The 24235-nt window shown below is 42.9% G+C and overlaps 1 long non-coding RNA gene and 1 pseudogene across 1 annotated transcript; one reads left to right on the top strand and one right to left on the bottom strand.

The window, feature by feature from the left end:
* The window catches only part of LOC129356453 (NLR family CARD domain-containing protein 3-like), a 58018-nt pseudogene extending 48952 nt beyond the window's left edge, over positions 1-9066 (top strand).
* Positions 9067-13118: 4052 nt separating this feature from the next.
* Positions 13119-16078, bottom strand: LOC129356439 (uncharacterized). The gene is made up of 3 exons (XR_008605405.1): positions 15371-16078; positions 13347-14387; positions 13119-13245 (listed from the first exon to the last, which is right to left on the bottom strand). It is a non-coding gene; the product is annotated as an uncharacterized LOC129356439 (long non-coding RNA).
* Between the last annotated feature and the right edge of the window lie 8157 nt (positions 16079-24235).

The following is a 24235-nucleotide window of genomic DNA, read 5'->3' as shown; positions in this document are numbered from 1 at the left end:
ATCAGAAAACCTAAAGATCAAATCAGGATTGATTTAACACCAGAGACAGAAAAATAGAGCAAAAGGTGATTTGAACTGCAGTTGGAACAATTATTGACAATATATACAGGGGTTAAAGTTCATCAATAACTGGTTCAATCCTCCATTAATCACAAACACTGAAAAATAAGTTGATTAAATTCATTAAAAATGTCCAAATGCTGATAAAGATCCAGTTCAGTTTCACCAAACCAAGAACCAAAGTACTGAAGAGGGAGTTGGGAAAGCATTTATTGATTTAATATAGATCAGATATTGACTCGATCAATATCTGCCGATAACAGATATTGATCAGTTATCGGCGTTTGATTCATCAATTTCAACCTCAAATGATTCGTGACACATTTTCAACTTTGGTTCTGACTAGAATTGGATGATTGTTTGCTGATTGATCATTGATTATGGACCAGAAATCAACCATTCTGACTATAATCCATCGTTGACGTAGATCCTGTGCTATCAGGTCGGCTAACTCCGGGTCAGTTAGCGTTAGCAGTTAGCGTTAGCAGTTAGCGTTAGCAGCTCATCGTCTGGTCTTGTTCCTTAATAGTTCCTCCCATAATGTTGTTGTTCTCTGATGGATCAATAAAAGCAGCAACGTGGCGATGAGGGTTCAGCTCGGCCACAGACCCTTTCCTGAATCTGATAATCCACATTAATCTTAATCCTGGCAGAATGTGATTCATACAGACTGAAACAACCTATAATCTGATTATTAAAGCCAAATCTGTCCAGAGCTCAATCAAGATATTTCCAACACATTGAATCAAAAGCCTTTTCAGCATCTAAATGACTTATTGATTCTGTTTAACCTTTGACCTGTGAGGTCAGGAGCCCACGTTGTCATGGGTTTGAATGTTGATGATAAAACCAGATTAAATCTGATCTGTGTCTGTAATTCCTGGGATTATAATATTTATCCAGTGTTGCTGCAGTGATCCTGTAATCAATGTTTCAAACTGATGTTGGTTTATGAACCACATCCAGTTTCATCTTTACCAGGTTTAGGAATCACTGACATCTCTGCTCTGATCCAAGATGGCGACGTTTCTCCTCCACAAAGTTCTGATCAAATCAATCCTTCAGCACCGCTCTGCCGGGTCGCCTCCTCACCTGCCGTCTGATTCCCTTTCAGTCTTTAATGACTTTATTGATCAGTGATTAGTTGTTAGTGGATGATTTGATCTGTTCCTATCGATGGTGAATCCAGAGCAGCAGCAAAAACTGCATGAGGCTGAGAGCAGAACTGAGTGGAGGATCATTCAACAGATTCTCATGTGTTTTAGAGATCGGTGTCTTTATCTGTTGGATTTTAATTTATTGATAATCTATTAGTTTGCTATCATTTCTTTGCTTTGATCTATTTCCATAATAGTTGAGTTGAATAAATTTATCCTTTTCCTCCATCTGGTTTCATAGAAACAGTTTCTCCTTGTTTCTCTGATTTGTTATTATTATTATTTCCATACGTTGTATTTGTAGAGATTTTAGTTTTCTAATCTTTTAAACATTTCTCTCTTTCTCGTTAGAGAACCAGATAATTAAAGTTTTTGCTTCGTCCCATAAAATCCAGGGAGAAAAATCCTCTGTGTTGTTCTGGTTCAAATCATCTTTGAGTCGTTTTTCCTGAAATCTGTTAAATTTAGTGTCATTATAAACTATAATTATTGTTGATTCTCCACAGGGTTTCTTTGGTTCATGAGCCAAATGAGTCAGAAAACACTCTGCATGATCAGAGTCTCTCATCTGTCACATTTTATGATTCATCCACCAAACATGATTCATAAAACAGGATTTTAATATAAACTGTTTCTGTCTGCAGTGGCGGAGCTCGACTTTTTTCAAGGGGTGGCCAAAGGGTGAGCAAGGCTTTATCACAGGGGTCCATATACAAATGATGGTCTTGCGCTGGTCCGGCCCGGGTCCGGCCCTTTCCAGGCCCTGGTCTGGCCCAGATCCGGCCCTGGTCTGGCCGGATCCGGCCCAGGTTCGGCCCGAGTCCGGCCCTTTCCTGGCCCGGGTCTATCCCTGGTCTTGCGCTGGTCTGGCTCGGGTCCGGCCAGGATCCGGCCCTTTCCTGGCCCTGGTTTTGCCGTGCCCGGCCCTGTCCGGCCCGGATCCGGCCCAGGTTCGGCCCGAGTCCGGCCCTTTCCTGGCCTGGGTCTATCCCTGGTCTTGCGCTGGTCCGGCCCGGATCTGGCCCTGGGCTGGCCCTGGTCCGGCCCTGGTCTGGCCCGGGTCCGGTCCTGGTCTGGCGCTGGTCCGGCGCTGGTCCGGCCCGGGTCCGGCCCTTTCCTGGCCCGGTTCTGTCCTGGTCTTGCGCTGGTCTGGCCCGGATCCGGCCCTTTCCTGGCCCGGGTCTGTCCCTGGTCTTGCGCTGGTCTGACTCGGGTCTGGCCCTTTCCTGGCCCTGGTTTTGCCGTCGCCCGGCCCTGGTCCGGCCGGATCCCGCCCAGGTTCGGCCCGAGTCCGGCCCTTTCCTGGCCCGGGTCTATCCCTGGTCTTGCGCTGGTCCGGCCCGGATCTGGCCCTGGCCTGGCCCTGGTCCGGTCCTGGTCTGGCCCGGTCCGTCCCTGGTTTTGCCGTGGCCTGGCCTGGTCCGGCCCTGATCCGGCTCGGGTCCGGCCTGGTCTGGCCCTGGTCTTGCGCTGGTCTGGCCCGGGTCCGGCCCGGATCCGGCCCTTTCCTGGCCCTGGTTTTGCCGTGGCACGGCCCTGGTCCGGCCCGGATCCGGCCCAGGTTCGGCCCGAGTCCGGCCCTTTCCTGGCCCGGGTCTATCCCTGGTCTTGCGCTGGTCCGGCCCGGATCTGGCCCTGGGCTGGCCCTGGTCCGGCCCTGGTCTGGCCCGGGTCCGGTCCTGGTCTGGCCCGGGTCCGGTCCTGGTCTGGCGCTGGTCCGGCGCTGGTCCGGCCCTGGTCCGGCCCGGGTCCGGCCGTAGTCCGGCCCGGATCCAGCCCTTTCCAGGCCCTGGTCTGGCCCGGATCCGGCCCTTTCCTGGCCCGGGTCTGTCCCTGGTCTTGCGCTGGTCTGGCCCGGCTCCGGCCCGGATCCGGCCCTTTCCTGGCCCTGGTTTTGCCGTGGCCCGGCCCTGGTCCGGCCCGGATCCGGCCCGAGTCCGGCCCGAGTCCGGCCCTTTCCTGGCCAGGGTCTATCCCTGGTCTTGCCCTTGTCCGGCCCGGATCTGGCCCTGGGCTGGCCCTGGTCCGGCCCTGGTCTGGCGCTGGTCAGGCGCTGGTCCGGCGCTGGTCCGGCCTGGATCCGGCCCTTTCCAGGCCCTGGTCTGGCCCGGATCCGGCCCTTTCCTGGCCCGGGTCTGTCCCTGGTCTTGCGCTGGTCTGGCTCGGGTCTGGCCCGGGTCCGGTCCTGGTCTGGCCCGGGTCCGGTCCTGGTCTGGCGCTGGTCCGTCCCGGGTCCGGCCGGGTCTTTGCCGATCTCATAAGTATATTTTAAAATGACCATTTCCAGTGGGGTGGCAGTAGGGGTGGCAAGGCCTCTGTTGCGGGTGGCAAATGCAATCCCTGCCACCCCTCTGTCTCCGCCTCTGCTGTCTGAGACGTTTTAATTTTGCTGGAGACCAGAAAATGATTTTAGTGAAAGTGCCAGTTTCATATCAATATCTGATACTTTGAGTCCAAAATGTTCCTAATAATCATTACTTACTGTCAACACATTGAATCAGGAGATTCTCTATGATCCATGCAGCAGAAAATGGATCCCAACATCTTCTAGTTACTGGAGAAATTTCACTGCTTCATCATGACAAATGGACCCAAACACTCTGGTTCTGGTTCTGTCCACCATGATCCATATCATCACTATAGTAGATCAGACTGATGGACTGAGAGTTTATCAGTCTGTCTCATCTCAATGTGTGCAGACATATTAATGAGGATCATCTGCAGATCCTGGGTCACCTGGACCCGGTTCTGACCCAGTCCAGACGGTTCAGACCGGAAGGAGCAGCAGGACCGGTTCTGCTGCTGCTCTGCAGGACGACCAGAACAACGTGAAGCTTTTAGCTGCAGCAGGTTGACGACTGTCCACTTTCTACTTTGTTAAAGCATCAAATCCAGCAGATGAACGGAGACAGAACTGGAGCATCATGTGTTTGTTCTGCTCCCAGTTTCCTCTGTGGCAGCATTTAATAACCTGCTGCTGGGAAACATGTTTCTATACAATATATTACTATTATTTCATGATGATGCAGCAGATATTGGCTCAACAAACCCAGAGATGCCAGAGGTCCACTCATGCTCCTGTTCTGCTCACTTCATTTATAACTCACTTCCTGCTGGTGGAAGATCTAAACGGTCTAGTCCAAGTCAGAGCTGTGAGCAGTTCCTCCTCCTCTCCATCATCTCCAGTCGTTTCCTTCATTCAGCTCAGTCAGCCTCTTCATCAGCTGCTGCAGAGAAACTGAACTTTCCTTCACTGATGATAGAAGATCTTCAACATCTGACTGCAGCTGAAGGTCTGAGGACATGAAGCCTGGACCAGAACCAGAACCAGAACCAGAACCAGGACCAGAACCAGAACAAGAACCAGAACCAGAACCAGAACCTGGACCAGAACCAGAACCAGAACCAGAACCTGAACCTGAACCTGGACCAGAACCAGAACCAGAACCTGAACCTGGACCAGAACCAGAACCAGAACCAGAACCAGAACCAGAACCTGGACCAGAACCAGAACCTGGACCAGAACCAGAACCAGAACCTGGACCTGGACCAGAACCAGAACCTGGACCAGAACCTGACCAGAAGCAGAACCAGAACCAGAACCTGGACCAGAACCAGAACCTGGACCAGAACCAGAACCAGAACCTGGACCAGAACCAGAACCTGGACTTTAACCAGGAACTGCACAGATTCTCTGTGGGGTCAAACTCAGTAGATATTGATCAGATATTGATCAGATTTTGATCAGATGATGATCAGATGATGACATCACTGTTATCATATTTTATTCTGTTTATGATCCAGATTGATTTCATTAGAACTGAATTTATTTCTTCTCTAATCACAGACTTGGTGGCTGTTCGCTCCTAAAGGCTGAATGTGAAGTTTTGGCCTCGGCTCTGAAGTCCAACCCAGATCTGACTGAACTGGAAATAAATCAGATCCACATAGATGAAGCTGGAGAATCTGATATGAATCATCTGGTTGAGATCCTGGAGAATTCAGTCAGTAAAGTGAAGAATCTGAGGTTTGTTTTCTCTATTTATTCAATAAAATCATTTATTGATTCTTTAATCAATAGTTAATCAATTTAATGTTAATATATATTATTTTAAAACAACTTGTTTAATCATGAGAATAAAATCTCTAAAACTTTTGACCTTATTAATTATTTTCTTATTTCAGACTTTGAGATTATTGAACTTTGTTTTTCAGTTTTTCTCTTTAAAATGTTTTTGATGAACAAAATGAGTAAAATAATTGAAATGCTGTGATGAATGAATGATGGAGATGTTTCAGTTTGGTAAAGATTCAGATGCTTTTATTTCTGATTCTTTACATCAGAATGAAATGTTGATCCTCCAGAGCCACAAACACTGACGAGTTCAAATCCTCATTAATGAACGTCTAAGAAACCACTGATGTAGAAAAGCAAATCTAGATGCAATGAATGAAAGTGAGGTTTGCAGCAGCAGCAGGTTCCTCAGCTTTGTCCTGAGGCTGTGGTTCTGTTGGGCCGGGTCAGAGAGGAACCGTCTCCTGAGGAAATAATGGCCTCCATTGGCTTTCAGCAGCTTTAATAGGAACCCAAAGGCCATTAATGAAGAACCTGACTGGTTCTGATCCAGATACCAAGTCGGGTCTGATGATCAGGAACCAGCAGAAATAGCTCAACTCATCCAGACTGATAGAAAACTTTGAGTTTCTTGTTGATCAAATGTTCTGGTTCTGCTGGTTTGGACTCTTTAAACCAGTTTGACTGGATCAGATGTTAGAATCAGTTCATCATGTTTCTTTTACATTCAGGGAAATTAATTTATACATTTTATTATTTATTTGTTCATATTTCAGTTTTAACTGCATCCTGTTGGTTCACATCTTTTATTCTTTATTCAGATTGAATGGCTGCAGTTTCTCAGAGACCAGCTGGACGTCTCTGTTCTCAGCTCTGAAGTCCAACCCGACCCATCTGACATATCTGGACCTGAGCAGAACCAACCTGGAAGGTTCTGGACTGAAGGATCTCTGTGGTTTTCTACAGACTGAAGGCTGCAGACTGGAGACATTGAGGTATTTTAATGATATAATTATTGATATTTCTGTGAATAATTCTATATAATTGATCATCAATCAAAGTTCATTTCTTCTGATCTAATCAATATTTTCTGAGTTTGTTCCTGGATCCAGAGTTTAATTTAGTTTCTCTGTGTAACTGAGTTGGACCTGCTGATCTGAGGTCAGAACAGGACAGCATTCGGACCCCAGTGTGTAGAAATCCCCCTCAGGTCAAGCAGGTCAAAGGTCATCCAGTCTAGAAAAGTGAAATCCTGGAATCTGACAGGAACAAATCAATAATCAATGATTGATGCTTCAACACTTTGATCAGAACCTGGAATGATTTTACTGACTAAAATCCTCCAACACATCATGACCCAGTACCAGGTTCTGGTTCTGGTTCTGAAGTCAGCAGGTCTTTATTGGAGCAGCAGCTTGTTGGCATTAATATTCATGAGAATCTTTAACTGGTTCTGTTGGACTGGTTAACCTGCATCCTGTTGGTTCACATCTTTTATTCTTTATTCAGGTTGTGGTACTGCAGTTTGTCAAAGATCAGCTGTGATTATTTGGTCTCAGCTCTGAAGTCCAACCCGACCCGTCTGACAGAACTGGACCTGAGAGGAAACAAGCTGAAGGAATCAGATGTTCAGCAGCTGAAGGATCTTGTAGAGACTTTATTGTAAGTAAATGTTTGCAGTGAGTCCAGCTGCTGTCAGCATATTGAACTAAACCCAGTCAGCATCAGAGCAAAGATCCAGTGTTCCCAGTAAAGCTGCAGCTTCTCAGTGGGAGGAGAATGGTTCAGGCTTCCTGATTGGACACAGCAATCAGCCAATCAGAGGAGCAGCAGCTTGCTGTGTTGTTGCTGTGTCCATGTCTCCAGGACGTCCAGCTGGACTCCAGCGTCCAACATGTCTAGAGACAGTGGTCCTCATTCATCAAACAGCAGCAGATCTGATCTCAGACCTGCTTGTTCTCTCAGTTCAACAGGAAACAACTGATCAGGTTCATCTTGGTCACAGCTCTGAGATCAGTCTGACTGGAAACCATCTACTGGATGTGCTGCGTCACTGACTGCTACTGGAAACACTCACTGATCTGCTCTCCTTCCTTCTTCTCTCTGCAGGTTCTGATCTCTGTAAAGTAGAGAACGTCTCTGTGTCCTGCTGATCCTCACAGGTTGAAGCTGCAGCAGTTTGAGTCTAAAGAGACTCTGGATCATAATGATGACCTCTGACCTCAGAACATTTTCTATTTCTATTTCAAATATTTTCCAGACGTCGATTGTTGAAGATTTTCAGTTTTATTTTTCATCTGATCTGTTTGATGATCTGCAGGAACAAAAGAGAGAAAAATACTCTGAGTTTGTTAGAAAAGTTGAATTGAGCAAAAACATGAATCATAAATTTCATTAAAAAGCTTTAAAGAGTTTGTTAATGGGACAAAATGTCATTTTATTCTGTTGAGGTGAAAAAAGTTGATCTAAAATCAGACATGATAGCAGCTCTATAGATTCAGAGCCAAACAGTAAAACTTCCTCTGGATCTGTGGCATTAAATCCACTTGAGATCCAGACGTCCTGACCAGATCCTGCAGAGAAAAGAAACAATATTTGAACGTGGATCATTTGGACTCGGCTGCTTGGATGTGTGTTTGGATTTGAAAGGTTTTGTTGTGAAGCAGAAAGTTGATGAAGTTCACAGTGAAGACGACTTCAGTCCACCTGAAACCTGGTTTCACTCAAACGTCTTTATTCACTTTAAGTTTCTGATGCAACAAGAAGGAAGAAAAGGTCAAAGGTGAACCAGAGATCGACTCCATGTTGCTCACAGATGTGATGGGATCAGTTTGCACAGCTGTTGTTCAAGGAGAAGTTTTATTTTCCTGCTTTTGTTGATGGATGCAAATTTGCATCAGAAGATGAGAAAATAACTTTCTGTGGTTTATTTGTGTGGATTTAAAGTGGAACAAGTTTAAAGAAAAACTAGAGGAGAAACCTGAGCCAGCGTTCTGACAGACCAAACACTGAGGAACCAGAGTTTGCATCGTCAAAGTGACGAAATCATCTGAATGTTGTGACTCGTTTCCCATCAAATCCCTGACAGGAGAAGCAAAACCTCACGTCTCCAACATGAAGCTGCAACAGGATGCAGAACTTCCACCGAGCGTCACGTCACTCACAGCAGATCAGGAGCCTCGCTCTTCACCTCAACACCGCCTAAAACCTGGGACCAGGGGTTAAAGGTCATCTCCTGCACCTAGTGCAACATTTCACTCCTTATGAGAGCGCGTCTCAGTTTAGAGGCCAAAACCAGCAAGAAGCTTCAGAGTTTTCCTGCAACGTAGCTCTGGTCTATTGGCTTCAGTGAGGCTGGTTTTACTGAAGATGTGTTCAGGTACGCAGGAAAATTCAGCGCTGATACAGATGGGACGAGCGACTCCACCTCTGATGATGCTTGGATAAAAGTTTATATGTTCATGAGATGAAACAGTTAATTTTCCTCACATATCAGGACATTCTCCATCGGTCATCCTGCCGTCGTTCTGGATTTATTCATTATTTACATCATCAATAGAAATTGTTCAACCAGATGTTTCTCTTTGTTTTAATTTTCACTGTTATAAAGTCAGATCAAGTCAGCTTACATTACTGTCATTAAATAAGAGTCACTGCAGGATTTTATTCAGTTTGATTAGAAATAAAACGTCTTGTAAAGAGTTTAATACAGCAGCTTTATTTTATAATTTTAAACAGTTTTTAAAATAATAAAGAACAGTTGTTCTTATGTCAGCTGGTTGTTTTTTTCTTGATATTTGAAGCTTTTTCACACTTTCATTCTCAAAATTAGCAACAGTTAATATTTCCGGGATTGTTACACAATAAAATGTAGGATTTTTTCAAACTAAATTTCCATCTATTGTAAAATAAAATATTACTTTAGAAGTAGTTGTTGTTCACTTTGTGTCTAAATTATTCTAATAATTAATCTCCATCTCTAATAACATACATGTATGAAATATATAAATTATTATTCACAGGATTAAGTTAATATAGCTGTTATTAGAAATTAGTGAAAAGTTTAAAGTATTAATTTTATGATGGTTGATTGAGTTCTTACTGCCCTCTGGTGGTGAACTATCATAACTACAGACATTCTTCGTATAAATTGTTAAACCGGATGTTTGTTTTAATGTAAAATTTTATAACGTCAGATCAAAGTTAACTCCAAACAGTGAATCAAAATATGTCTGAATAACAAACTAGACAGAAATCTGTGATAATGACTCAGGATGTCTTTTAGTTTTTCTCTAAACTCCACATTAATGGATATTAAACATAAATAATGCAGCATTATCAGGGCTGTAGTTCCCACTAAGGCCACCAGAGGGCGTAAATACCCCGCTCTGAATATAGAGGTGAGTTTGAAGAGCTGCAGCTGGTTTCTGGAAATCAGTGTTTTATCTGTCAGTGTGAACTAGAAGCATCTCCACAGAGACGAAAACATCCCGCAGAGACTCTGAGCGGAGCTAACGATGCTAACAGACTAGCAGCGGCTTCAGAGGAGCTGTGGTTCTTAAAACTGGAGCTTCAGCTCAAACAGAGCTGAAACAAACTCTGGTTTAGGCGATAAGATGCTGAGCTTCCGGTCTGAAGGTAGGAAAATATTTATGAAAAGTTTAATTATCCTGCAAACAGTCAGAATAATGTTGATATTTTAGCTGCAGAGCCGCGAACTGAACTATTAATATCAGAGCAGGGCGGTTTCTGCCCTCTAGCGGACCCAGATGATAATTACACCTACTTGATAAAGTTAGAGCGTTTACAAACTACATTCACTTTCCGGTGAGTACTTTCACATTAAGAGCCATAGAAACGAGTTCCTTTGTTAGCTTTCATTTGAAATAAGACATTTTACTTCTGTTGTTTTTCTCTCTGAAACAATAAACTGTTATTCAAAAGCAGCAAATTAAATTTTACTCATCTCAAACTGAAATGATTATCAATTCATAAAAGTATTTTAATAACATTAATAGCAGCCCCATCTCTGACCCGGTTCCCTCTCTGACCCGGTTCCATCTCTCCCGGTTCTCTCTCTGACCCGGTTCCATCTCTGACCCGGTTCCCTCTCTGACCCGGTTCCCTCTCTGACCCGGTTCCATCTCTGACCCGGTTCTCTCTCTGACCCGGTTCTCTCTCTGACCCGGTTCCCTCTCTGACCCGGTTCTCTCTGACCCGGTTTCCTCTGACTCTCTTGCGTTCATGAAATCAGTTCCTTCATTCAGAGACTCAAACTGAAATGTTCTTTAGTGAAGAAGAAACTTCATCTGGTTCTGATGTTGAAGCTGCAGCTTGAATCCGTCTCAGGATTCGGATCAGAATCCAGTTCGTATCACCGATCAGCATCACTGTGGCTCCAGAACCTGGCCTATCTCTACCTGTGCAGGCCGGTTGAGGCCAAGAGGTCAGAGGGCAGAACCAGAACTGGACCTGGTGCCGTCATGTCGATGTTTTTTAGATTTAATCTAAAAATTAAAGATTAAATCTCTCTAATATAAATTAGAGAGATTTTAGATTCTCTCTAAAGTCTCAACTTTTAGAGATTCTCTGGAGAGAAAACAGAAAATTACAGTTGGAATAACAAAGGTCAACAGTTTGAATTATGAGACAAGAGTTTATGATAATTTGTTAAAGAATGTGACTTTTATACTAAAAGGTGTGGAAAGAAGAATCCAGTCAAACTTTTGCTGTTCTGCCAACAAAGTTTATTTATTGAGTCATTTGCACCAAAGCAGCTTTCAAAATGGCCGCCCTTACATCCAGCAGTTCATCAATTAACCAGTGAAGCCCCGCCTCTCAATTTGCCCGGCCAATCAAAGTGCAGCCAGTTCTATTAAAGAGCTGTGTTTGAGGCGGGCCTCTTCTTTAGCAGAATCCCAAGATGGCTGCTGCAAAGGACTCACCCTGAAGGTAGCAAACATTTCACAGACAAAGACTCATTTACACGCTGGAATTCAACAAGTTTTAGAAAAACTGAGTCCTTCCTAACAGAGACATGAAGTAACACGACAATGACCTGATTTCTGGAGCCTCGGCTCAAAACTCTGAGCTAAATAGAGGCTAAAAGCAGCTCAAGGTTCTGAAGCTACGATTCATAAGATGCAGGAGGAGAAACTCTGGAGAGTTTTTAGTTATTTAGTAATAAACTTTTCACAGTATTGCTGCATTTCATCTGCCATATATAATTATCAATAATGACTTGTTCATCTCTTTCCAGGTGAGCTGTGCCCAGCCAGCACACCTAGGTGGGCCCCATATGGGATATAAGTGGGCAGGCAATATGGGTCCCAAAAGGGTTTGTCCACGGTTTCCATGGTGGCCCCACATGGGTTTGCCCAAGTAGATTTTAATGGGTGCTGACTGGGTTTTCAGTGGGTCCCACATGGTTAACTTACATGAGGCTCATCTGTGGCCCACTAGGGTGCTGTCAGGAATATTTACCTGGGTCCCAATTGGGTCTGAACTGGGTTAGAATATGGGTAACAAGTGGGTTTGTCCACGGTTTCCATGGTGGCCCCACATGGGTTTGCCCAGGTTGATTTCAATGGGTGCTAACTGGGCTTTCAGCGGGACCCAGATGCCTTAATCCTGTAGGAACAATTCTCATCTGATGTGAATTACATTCATAGATATGCAATCTTGATCAACAACCCAAAGTCTAGCTTAAAACGTGTTCAAATAAAAAATAAAAAAAAAGAGATGAAAAATTTATTTTGCTCAAGGCTTTTATTCAGTAATTTAAAATATTGTCAGGAGTTATTTTTTACCTCACTACAGCAATTATTAGAACTTCATTAATACTCAGGGAATGGTGCCACAAAAAGAAATCTGCAATTATTCACGACATCTTTGAAAATAACAGAAGCTAGTTTACTATAACAAACTTATAAACAGATCTATAATATATATATATAGATGCACACAAATAAAGACACCTACATATTTTCCTACAGGTCTATAAATGTATACATCTAAATACTATCTATATAACTTTATACACGTATATTCACATTGATACACACAATGTGAATATACACACCTATATAGATCTTTCACAATACATTTTTGTTAAACATTTTTAAAAATAACCTACATGCCATATGCATGCTTAAATTTGAAATCTCTCATACTTTACTGAAACTGTCCATCTTGAAAGACCTCCCCAACCTGAGTTTGAACTGGCAGTCTCTCTAGTCTATTTCCACTTCAGTCTCGGGCTCCAGTAAACCACTTCGAGAGTCTTTGCTGTATGCTTGTGTGATTCTGTAGATGGATAATTTCTTTTAAGTCCCCTGAAATAACAAGCAAAGGTAGAAATTGTATTAGTGTTTCATTTTAGCACAATGTAACATTCATGAGATTTGCATCTCCCCCTTCATGGGGCAAAAATTCTTGCAGAGATATGCCATAATCAAAAGGACTCTTGAGTCATCATTATTATGTACAGAAACTATATTCTTACTGTAAATTTAAAATATATCCATCTATATAAATCAACTACTAGGTTCTATCGTGGTTTTGTGGTTATTTTAATATTGTTTGAAATGCAAACAATATTACCTTCAAATTTTTAAGTTCTTAACAACAGTGAAAGAATACTGTTCAAATAAAACCAAAAATTGAAGACTCAATTTTTAACCTAAAAACATTACTAAAAATAACAAACAAAAGCATAAAACAACCAAAATAAACATATGTTTAAGAAAGAAAAGTGAAAAAAAAAGTTACTCTGACAATAAAAACTGATATTTACCATACAAAACATCAAAGACTCGCAGGTCCAAGAGCTTGTTTCCCATGTTGGCCAAAAAGGTTGAACTGGACTTCCAGTTCATGGGACATGAGGAATCGCACAGCTGGTTGTATTGTGTCATCTAAGGATGCTCCTCCAATTTCTGTAGCCATGGCAACCTTAAGTACAATGACAATAACAGGACAACATTTTGTTTTTGTTCATCAGTTTGTCATTATATCACTCTTATGTGCTTAATTTTACTAACATATTAATCTACCTTTTTCAAATCATTATAAAGTGATCTTCACACGCTGATCCTCTTGAAGCCTGCAAAAATATATATTTTATTAGTGCAATATAACATTTAGACTTTTCAAAAAAATAAAAAAATTAAGGCAAAACAGCCTTTGTATAGATTAACTACTGAAGCCTTATATTGTAAACACTGAACAGTTTTGCAATTATCCTAATTTCTTTGTTAACGTGACAGGACTAAGACAGTAGTATTACTCTTAAGAGAAGTTTAGAAAATCACTATAAATGTAACTAATAAAGCCTAAAACATTGCACATATAAAAAAATTAGAGCTACAATTAAATATAAGTACATTTCACATAACTGCTAGCTAAATATTGCAAAAATATCAAAAAGAATTTCTTCATCTTTCAATATTTGTTTCAGGCTTGGCCACTGATTGACATGATGGGTTTCAATTTACGGACCCACATGCAGTAACCACACGTTGGATAGGGATGAGTGAGTGATTTATTTACAACAGGACAAAATAAAATCTATTTCCCGGACATCAGCGGAAGGGTGAGGACCACTCGACCAGGTTGGCCTGAAACGAGAACTTAGTTATGACGGGCTTAGAATGAGTGATCGGAGGGGAAACAGGAACAGGCTTACTTCGGTGCGGGTCTTTCGAGGCGTGGGTGTGAGATGCCAGGTTCCTGAGAGAGGGTGTGCAGCGGTTCCGAAGGTAAATGCGAGGTGGGAATGGAAGAGAGCTGGAAGCTCGAAGGGTGGAGTGGAGGCAGTGGAATCGGCGGAGCGAGCAGGCAGGTATTCACTGGTGAGTTCTCGAATGAGGCGACAAAACCCCTAGGATCGAACAAACACAGAGACCAGGTGACTTCTAGTAGACACAGAAACGTTCTCAGAAAACTGTTCACAACAGGAGAGGCCAGAGTGACTACCGGTGTATGCAACCATCTAGCATACACCAGTAGAATCTTCAGTCAATCTAGCGTAGACTGAAGATTCTGCTGCTCCTCCACCTGTGCCAAGCTCCACGGGCTCCTCACAAAGATCCTCGCTGAAATAAGATGCGACACTCACATACACACACTCTCACACAGGAACCCTGACACTGATGACTACTCTAGACCAACACAATAGCGGCAGATTGAAATAAACTCTGACATAACAAAACGCTTTAAAGTGTCACACAACAATTAAAAAAAGAATTTAAAAATATGAACTACAATGCCTTCATCCTATTTACAAAAACCTTTTAGGCCCAATATACTGAAACCACATGGGCCCCATATAGTGTTCCCATTTCTGTCCCATGCCCGGTTAGCCCACGTTAATGCTGAATTGGGCCCATACATTTAACCCAATTGAGCCAACAATATGAGTCCCATTTCGGTTAACCTTAGGAGCCTCACGCAGTTGGCCCAGATAAAACCCATGCCCTCTTATCATTACCTATATAGGCCAAAGCTAAACGATTCAATGCAGTTTTATTGAAAAAAACGACAATAATAATCTTGCATGGGTCCCAGCCAAACCAGCCTGAATCCATACATGAGACCCACCCATGCATGCTGATGTGACTGTGAGAAAGATTATTAAAAGCCCAAGTACATAGAATGAAAGCACAATAGTTACTCTTTTTAAATCATACAAATGGTTTTATTGTGTCCAGACACTTTGTAACAACCTCTGCTAGCAACATAGATTCTTCAGTGAACCGATTTCATTCTGCCTCGTTGGCGCTCAAATGAACCAATGGCAGCTCAACAAATAGAATGGCGGCGGTATTTGAAAATGGTTTGGCCCACAACGCTGCGTTTGAAATCGGTCTGCACTAAAATCTGCTTATTGTGTGTAGCTGTGTGTGTTAGCAATATCAGAAAAAGTATCACCCTAAAGAAAAGCAAAAATAACAATAACAATTAAGTCTCTTTTGGGATACTGTCGTCCGATTTGTTACGAGCAACAATTTTTTTAACAAGCGATTTAAAATCTCTCCCTAAAATTTGGTACTAGGTAAAACAGAAGAAATGTACTTACAGATTCTTTCGTAGATCAGCCAACAGGCAGACTCCGCGCCAACGGACTGATGAAGAGAACAGGCTTGATTTTGAAACCGCATATCCATCCGCGGGTCATTTTACGTTTTCCAAGAAACACAAGATTAATTTTTGAGAGTGCTACATCGGTTTAACAAATGTAAAACCGATGTAGCAAAAGTTCTCAATGTAAATAAATACATTTCGTTGTCCTCCTTATTCAAATATGTTTTGGAACTATTTTCTTCAGTGGATGTGTAAAGTGCCTACCGGTACTTCAATTCACCAACCTTTATTGGCAACGGTGCCTCAGAGCAAACAATGAACAAAAAGGTAATTGGAACCAAATGAATCATTAACAGAAATGTTACGTTTTTTTATTTTTTATTTTTATTTATACTGATGACTTGGAAAATGTTTGCAAATATATGAAAAAACAGATGCTCAAAATTTTACTCTTGTCTCTCACTTGCTAATGAGTTTTGTTTATTTTCTAAACATTTTGTGATATTTTTCACAATGGTCTTGTCCAAATAAAAATTTAAATCTTGCTGCGAACAGGCTGCAGTAAACTCTATGGATGTCTAAACATCCAATTGATAAAAAATAATAATAAAAATAAAATAAAAAGTTATTATTATTAAAAATAAAACAAGGACTAAAGCTCAACCATGACCACTCTGTGCTTAATTTTGAGTAAGCACCAGAATATGAGTTTACGTATATTTCAAACAGATTATTTCAAAAAAATGTTTTAAGACATTCAGACTGCAATAATAAAATGAAAAAAAAGTTAGGGGTTCAAAGTGTAACAATTCTGAACTGGCTTTTGCTTTGACATACAGTGAAAAGTTTGAAAGTGACAGAGTAACCACATTGTCTATTAAAATGTTGTACAATTGTGTCCCATTTAGACCATGAAAAAAAGTACTAGGGCTACATTTTCCTGCTCAGGTCCAACCCATGTATGGTCAGCCCATGCTCATGTCATGTGGGTTCAATGTGGTCAGCACACATTGGGCTTCTCATGTGGGGCCCGTGATACTGAAACCACATGGGCCCCACACAGTGTTCCCCATTTCTGTCCCATTTCCAGTTAGCCCACATTGTTGCTGAATAGGGCCCATACATTTAGCCCAAATGGGCCAGCCCATAGGGGTACCATTTTAGGTTAACCATATGTGTCCCATAAGGTTTGCCCAGATAAAAACCATGCCCAAGTGGGGCCCATTCATGCGTGCTGGCTTGGAGACTGGACTGGACTGTTCTAGCATAAAATAATACAATGAAAAATGTTAATGGTTGAAAGTGTGGCTAGAGCAATACTGAACTGGTATAAAAAAATAAAGCATTGTAGAATTTTTAAATGTTTTAATATCCTGGTCCTCTGGAAGCCCAGTGTTTGTAAATGAGCCAGGCATAGATATCACACAGTGAACATGTTTTAGGTTCAAACATTAGGAAGACATGGATGTTCTGTTCTATCAGCAAAATATATCCTTGGGTGATCTCCAAGACGAGGTCACCTTCGTCCTGGAGACCTCGACAATGGTCAAGGTCACCAACCTTTACTATCGTCGAGGTTTCCTACAAGGAAAAAATTAAATTCTACAATTTACCTTACATCAACTCCATTAGAGGCCAGCTGAGTAACAATTGCCTTGGCAAAGACTATAAAGCTGACATCTCGGGTAATTCTTTCCAAGTTTTGAGAATCTTGCTCTTGCAGCTTTTGCTTTGACATACAGTCAAAATTTTGAAAGTGACAGGTTAACTACAGGGGTTGGACAATGAAACTGAAACACCTGGTTTTAGACCACAATAACTTATTAGCGTGGTGTAGGGCCTCCTTTTGAGGCCAATACAGCGTCAATTCGTCTTGGACAAGTATGGGGCCAAGGGAATGCCATGATATGGCAGCCCACACCATCAATGATCCACCCCCATGCTTCACTCTGGCATACAACACTCTGGCTGGAATGCATCTTTGGGGCTTCTCCACACCGTAACTCTCCCGGATGTGGGGAAAACAGTAAAGGTAGACTCATCAGAGAACAATACATGTTTCACATTGTCCACAGCACAAGATTTTCGCTCCTTGCACCATTGAAACCGACGTTTGGCATTGATACGAGTGACCAAAAGTTTGGCTATAGCAGCCCGGCTGTGTATATTGACCATGTGGAGCTCCCGACGGACAGTTTTGGTGGAAACAGGAGAGTTGAGGTGCACATTTAATTCTACCGTGATTTGGGCACCGTGGTTTTATGTTTTTGGGATACAATCCAGGTTAGCACCCAAACATCTCTTTAAGACAGCTTCATCTTGCATCCACAGTTAATCCTGTTAGATGTGGTTCGTCATTCTTGGTGGTATGCTGACATTACCCTGGATACTGTGGCTCTTGATAATCACAAAGACTTGCTGTCTTGGTGAACAATTTGCCCTCTTTTGAACTCCAGTATGTCCCAAATAATGTTATGTGCATTGCAATATTTTGAGCAAAACTGTGCTCTTACCCTGCTAATTGGACCTTCACACTCTGCTCTTACTGTTGCAATGTGCAATTCATGAAGATTGGCCACCAGGCTAGTCCAATTCAGGCATGAAACCTCCCACACTAAAATGAGAGGTGTTTCAGTTTCATTGTCCAACCCCTGTACATTGTTCTACAATTTTGTCTCATTTAGCCCACTTAAAAAGGACTGGGGTCTACATATCCACACCCAGGTCCAACCTGGGCGTGGATATGTACTGACCACACTGAACCCACAGTGGGTTCAGTGTGGTCAGCCCACATGGTCTCCCCATGTTGGGCCCATGACATGAGCCCATGCTGATGTCATGTGGGTTCAGTGTGGTCAGCCCACATGGTCTCCCCATGTTGGGCCCATGATACTGAAACCACATGGGCCCCACATAGTTTGCCCAATTCTATCCCATTCCCAGTTAGCCCACTTAAAAAAGGACTGGGGCCTACATATCCACACCCAGGTCTAACCCATAGATGGTCAGCCCATGCTGATGTCATGTGGGTTCAATGTGGTCTGCCCACATGGGCTTCCCATGTTGGGCCCATGATACTGAAACCACATGGGCCCCATATATTGCCCAGTACTATCCCATTCCCAGATAGCCCACTTAAAAAAGGACTGGGGCCCACATATCCACACCCAGGTCTAACCCATATATGGTCAGCGCATGCTGATGTCATGTGGGTTCAATGTGGTCTGCCCACATGGGCTTCCCATGTTGGGCCCATGATACTGAAACCACATGGGCCCCATATACTGTTGCCCAGTACTATCCCATTCCCAGACAGCACCCCTTAAAAAAGGACTGGGGCCTACATATCCACACCCAGGTCTAACCCATATATGGTCAGCCCATGCTGATGTCATGTGGGTTCAGTGTGGTCAGCCCACATGGTCTCCCCATGTTGGGCCCATGATACTGAAACCACATGGGCCCCACATAGTTTGCCCAGTTCTATCCCATTCCCAGTTAGCCCACTTAAAAAAGGACTGGGGCCTACATATCCACACCCAGGTCTAACCCATATATGGTCAGCCCATGCTGATGTCATGTGGGTTCAATGTGGTCTGCCCACATGGGCTTCCCATGTTGGGCCCATGATACTGAAACCACATGGGCCCCACATACTGTTGCCCAGTACTATCCCATTCCCAGATAGCCCACTTAAAAAGGACTGGGGCCCACATATCCACACCCAGGTCTAACCCATATATGGTCAGCGCATGCTGATGTCATGTGGGTTCAATGTGGTCTGCCCACATGGGCTTCCCATGTTGGGCACATGATACTGAAACCACATGGGCCCCATATACTGTTGCCCAGTACTATCCCATTCCCAGATAGCCCACTTAAAAAGGACTGGGGCCCACATATCCACACCCAGGTCTAACCCATATATGGTCAGCGCATGCTGATGTCATGTGGGTTCAATGTGGTCTGCCCACATGGGCTTCCCATGTTGGGCACATGATACTGAAACCACATGGGCCCCATATACTGTTGCCCAGTACTATCCCATTCCCAGATAGCCCACTTAAAAAAGGACTGGGGCCTACATATCCACACCCAGGTCTAACCCATATATGGTCAGCGCATGCTGATGTCATGTGGGTTCAATGTGGTCTGCCCACATGGGCTTCCCATGTTGGGCACATGATACTGAAACCACATGGGCCCCATATACTGTTGCCCAGTACTATCCCATTCCCAGATAGCCCACTTAAAAAAGGACTGGGGCCCACATATCCACACCCAGGTCTAACCCATATATGGTCAGCGCATGCTGATGTCATGTGGGTTCAATGTGGTCTGCCCACATGGGCTTCCCATGTTGGGCACATGATACTGAAACCACATGGGCCCCATATACTGTTGCCCAGTACTATCCCATTCCCAGATAGCCCACTTAAAAAAGGACTGGGGCCTACATATCCACACCCAGGTCTAACCCATATATGGTCAGCCCATGCTGATGTCATGTGGGTTCAATGTCGTCTGCCCACATGGGCTTCCCATGTTGGGCCATGATACTGAAACCACATGGGCCCCATATACTGTTGCCCAGTACTATCCCATTCCCAGATAGCCCACTTAAAAAAGGACTGGGGCCCACATATCCACACCCAGGTCTAACCCATATATGGTCAGCCCATGTTGATGTCATGTGGGTTCAATGTGGTCAGCCCACATGGGCTTCCCATGTTGGGCCCATGATACTAGAACCACATGGGCCCCACATACCGTTGCCCAGTACTATCCCATTCCCAGATAGCCCACTTAAAATGGACTGGGGCCCACATATCCACACCCAGGTCTAACCCATATATGGTCAGCCCATGCTGATGTCATGTGGGTTCAATGTGGTCTGCCCACATGGGCTTCCCATGTTGGGCCCATGATACTGAAACCACATGGGCCCCATATAGTGTTGCCCAGTACTATCCCATTCCCAGATAGCCCACTTAAAAAAGGACTGGGGCCCACATATCCACACCCAGGTCAACCCATATATGGTCAGCCCATGCTGATGTCATGTGGGTTCAATGTGGTCAGCCCACATGGGCTTCCCATGTTGGGCCCATGATACTGAAACCACATGGGCCCCATATACTGTTGCCCAGTACTATCCCATTCCCAGATAGCCCACTTAAAAAAGGACTGGGGCCTACATATCCACACCCAGGTCTAACCCATATATGGTCAGCCCATGCTGATGTCATGTGGGTTCAATGTGGTCAGCCCACATGGGCTTCCCATGTTGGGCCCATGATACTAGAACCACATGGGCCCCACATACTGTTGCCCAGTACTATCCCATTCCCAGATAGCCCACTTAAAAAAGGACTGGGGCCCACATATCCACACCCAGGTCTAACCCATATATGGTCAGCCCATGCTGATGTCATGTGGGTTCAATGTGGTCAGCCCACATGGGCTTCCCATGTTGGGCCCATGATACTGAAACCACATGGGCCCATATACTGTTGCCCAGTACTATCCCATTCCCAGATAGCCCACTTAAAAAAGGACTGGGGCCCACATATCCACACCCAGGTCTAACCCATATATGGTCAGCCCATGCTGATGTCATGTGGGTTCAATGTGGTCAGCCCACATGGGCTTCCCATGTTAGGCCCATGATACTAGAACCACATGGGCCCCACATACTGTTGCCCAGTACTATCCCATTCCCAGATAGCCCACTTAAAAAAGGACTGGGGCCCACATATCCACACCCAGGTCTAACCCATATATGGTCAGCCCATGCTGATGTCATGTGGGTTCAATGTGGTCAGCCCACATGGGCTTCCCATGTTGGGCCCATGATACTGAAACCACATGGGCCCCATATACTGTTGCCCAGTACTATCCCATTCCCAGATAGCCCACTTAAAAAAGGACTGGGGCCTACATATCCACACCCAGGTCTAACCCATATATGGTCAGCCCATGCTGATGTCATGTGGGTTCAATGTGGTCAGCCCACATGGGCTTCCCATGTTGGGCCCATGATACTAGAACCAGATGGGCCCCACATACTGTTGCCCAGTACTATCCCATTCCCAGATAGCCCACTTAAAAAAGGACTGGGGCCCACATATCCACACCCAGGTCTAACCCATATATGGTCAGCCATGCTGATGTCATGTGGGTTCAATGTGGTCTGCCCACATGGGCTTCCCATGTTGGGCCCATGATACTGAAACCACATGGGCCCCATATAGTGTTGCCCAGTACTATCCCATTCCCAGATAGCCCACCTAGTTGCTGAATAGGGCCCATGCATTTAGCCCATATGGGCCAGCCCATATGGGTCTCATTTTAGGTTAACCATATGTGTCCCATGCAGTTCGCCCAGATAAAACCCATGCCCACTCATTACCCATGTAGCCCACATCAAACACAAGTGGGGCCACTCATGCGTGCTGGCTGGGTAAATATTAATATTATGGTCTGTCTAACGAACTGATAGTTGATTTGACATATAGATGTGTTATTTACATATTGATGACTCATCTATATATCAAGTAAATTACATATTAATGTTTCTGATTAAATAATTCAGGGGTTAGTTCGCCAAGATGCTCTTTTTGTCAGGAGAATATTTTTGAAATATTTATTTTTTCTGGAAAACAGAATAATTACGATAATTTGGCTGCAGAGCCCAATAATGTAATTTATACCATATCGGAAGAAAATGACATACTTATGCTTTCTGATACATTCATAAACTAATAAGCTAAAATGTACTTACGGGGGAATTTAGTTCCTTGTGTTTTACTTTGAAAGAATCCAAAGGAAGTGCTAATCACATATCAGTTCTCTAACTTTACTCTGTTTGTCGTTACATACTGTGTCCACTAGGGGGCAGAAGCCTAAGTTAGCAGTTAGCTGGTTTCCCGCTGCCGATCGGCTAATGAAGCCCTTGTTGCTCTCTTGGTGTTTCTGTTGTTATTTCTCAAATCTTCTTCCTATTGTAACATGAAATCAGTGTTTTATCTGTCAGTGCGAACTAGAAGCAGCTCCACAGAGATGAAAACATCCCGCAGAGACTCTGAGCGGAGCTAACGATGCTAACTGACTAGCAGCATCTTGTTTTACACAAAAACTGATTATCAGCAGCTGCAGATTTAAACTGATGCTGAACAGCAGCGACTGTACTTCAGTTCACTGATCATTACTCACTAATGTATTACTAAACTTGTATAAAGGATTAAGGAAATTAATAATCGCTCATAGATTTATTATTAAAGTAGCGTAAATGATTTTAGTGTGGTTACAATGTGTGACCACAAGAGGGCGGTAGAAAGCGAGTCTCTTCCAGAAAATAAAATTAAAAGTTAATCTGCTACAGTGCGCGGATATTTTTTATTTATTTATCAAAACATTTATTGGCTTTTCCATTTTATTAATTGTCCTTTCGATGATTTTATCCAGCTTGATGCTCTGATCTCAGCTGGTTGAAGCTTATCACTAATAAATATGTTTTTGTTGATATTTGTAGCTTTTTGACACTTTGATTCTCAAAATTAGCACAGTTAATATATATATATTTTTTTTACAGAATTAAATGTAATGTTTTTTCAGCTACATTTTTATCAAGAGTAATAAAAATGATTACTTTCTGAGTAGTTGTTGTTCACTTTGTGTCTAAATGATTTTAACAATTTATCTCCATCTCTAATAACATACAAGTATAAAATATATAGATTATTATTCATAGGATTGAGTTAATAAAGCTGTTGTCATTAGAAACAATTTAGTGAAAAGTTTAAAGTTTATCAGTTTTATGATGGTTGATTGAGTTCTTACTGCCCTCTGGTGGTGAACTATCATAACTACAGACATTCTTCTTGTAAATTGTTCAACTGGATGTTAATCTTTAGTTTAATTTTACATTTTATAAAGTCAGATCAAGTCAGCTTACATTACTGTTTTTAAATTAAAGTCACTTCAGTATTTTACACAATCTGATCAGAAAAAACGTCCTGAAGAGTTTAATACAGCAGCTTTATTTTCGTTTTAAATCTGTCTTCATTTAATATATAATTCCAAACACCGAATTTAAATATGTCAGAATAATATTTGAGTTAGTAAACTGTGGATAGGACTCAGGAAGACTGTTAGTTTTTCTCAAAACTCCACATTAAGTGGATATTAAACGTAACTACTGCAGCATTATCAGGACTGTAGTTCCCACTATGGCCACCAGAGGGCGGAAATACCCCGCTCTGAATATAGAGGCGAGTTGTCATTATAAATATTAATATTATGGTCTGTCTAACGAACTGATAGTTGATTTGATATAGATGTGTTATTTACATATTGATAACTCATCTATATATCAAGTAAATTACATATTAATGTTTCCTGATTAAATAATTCACGGGTTTGTCGCCAAGATGCTTTGTTTTCTGTTTTGTCAGGAGAATATTTTTGAAATATTTATTTTTTCTGGAAAACAGAATAATTACGATAATTTGGCTTCAGAGCCCAGTAATGTAATTTATACCATACCGGAAGAAAATGACATACTTATGCTTTCTGATACATTCATAAACTAATAAGCTAAAATGTACTTACGGGGGAATTTAGTTCCTTGTGTTTTACTTTGAAAGAATCCAAAGGAAGTGCTAATCACATATTAGTTCTCTAACTTTACTGTTTGTCGTTACATACTGTGTCCACTAGGGGGCAGAAGGCTAAGTTAGCAGTTAGCTGGTTTCCCGCTCCCGATCGGCTAATGAAGCCCTTGTTGCTCTCTTGGTGTTTCTGTTGTTATTTCTCAAATCTTCTTCCTATTGTAACATGAAATCAGTGTTTTATCTGT

Source organism: Poeciliopsis prolifica, unplaced genomic scaffold (assembly GCF_027474105.1).
Source record: "Poeciliopsis prolifica strain line A6 unplaced genomic scaffold, Auburn_PproV2 SCAFFOLD171, whole genome shotgun sequence".
In the NCBI taxonomy this organism is placed as follows: Eukaryota; Metazoa; Chordata; class Actinopteri; order Cyprinodontiformes; family Poeciliidae; genus Poeciliopsis; species Poeciliopsis prolifica.
Note: the sequence above shows the minus strand (reverse complement) of the source record. Positions and strands in the feature narration are given on the sequence as shown.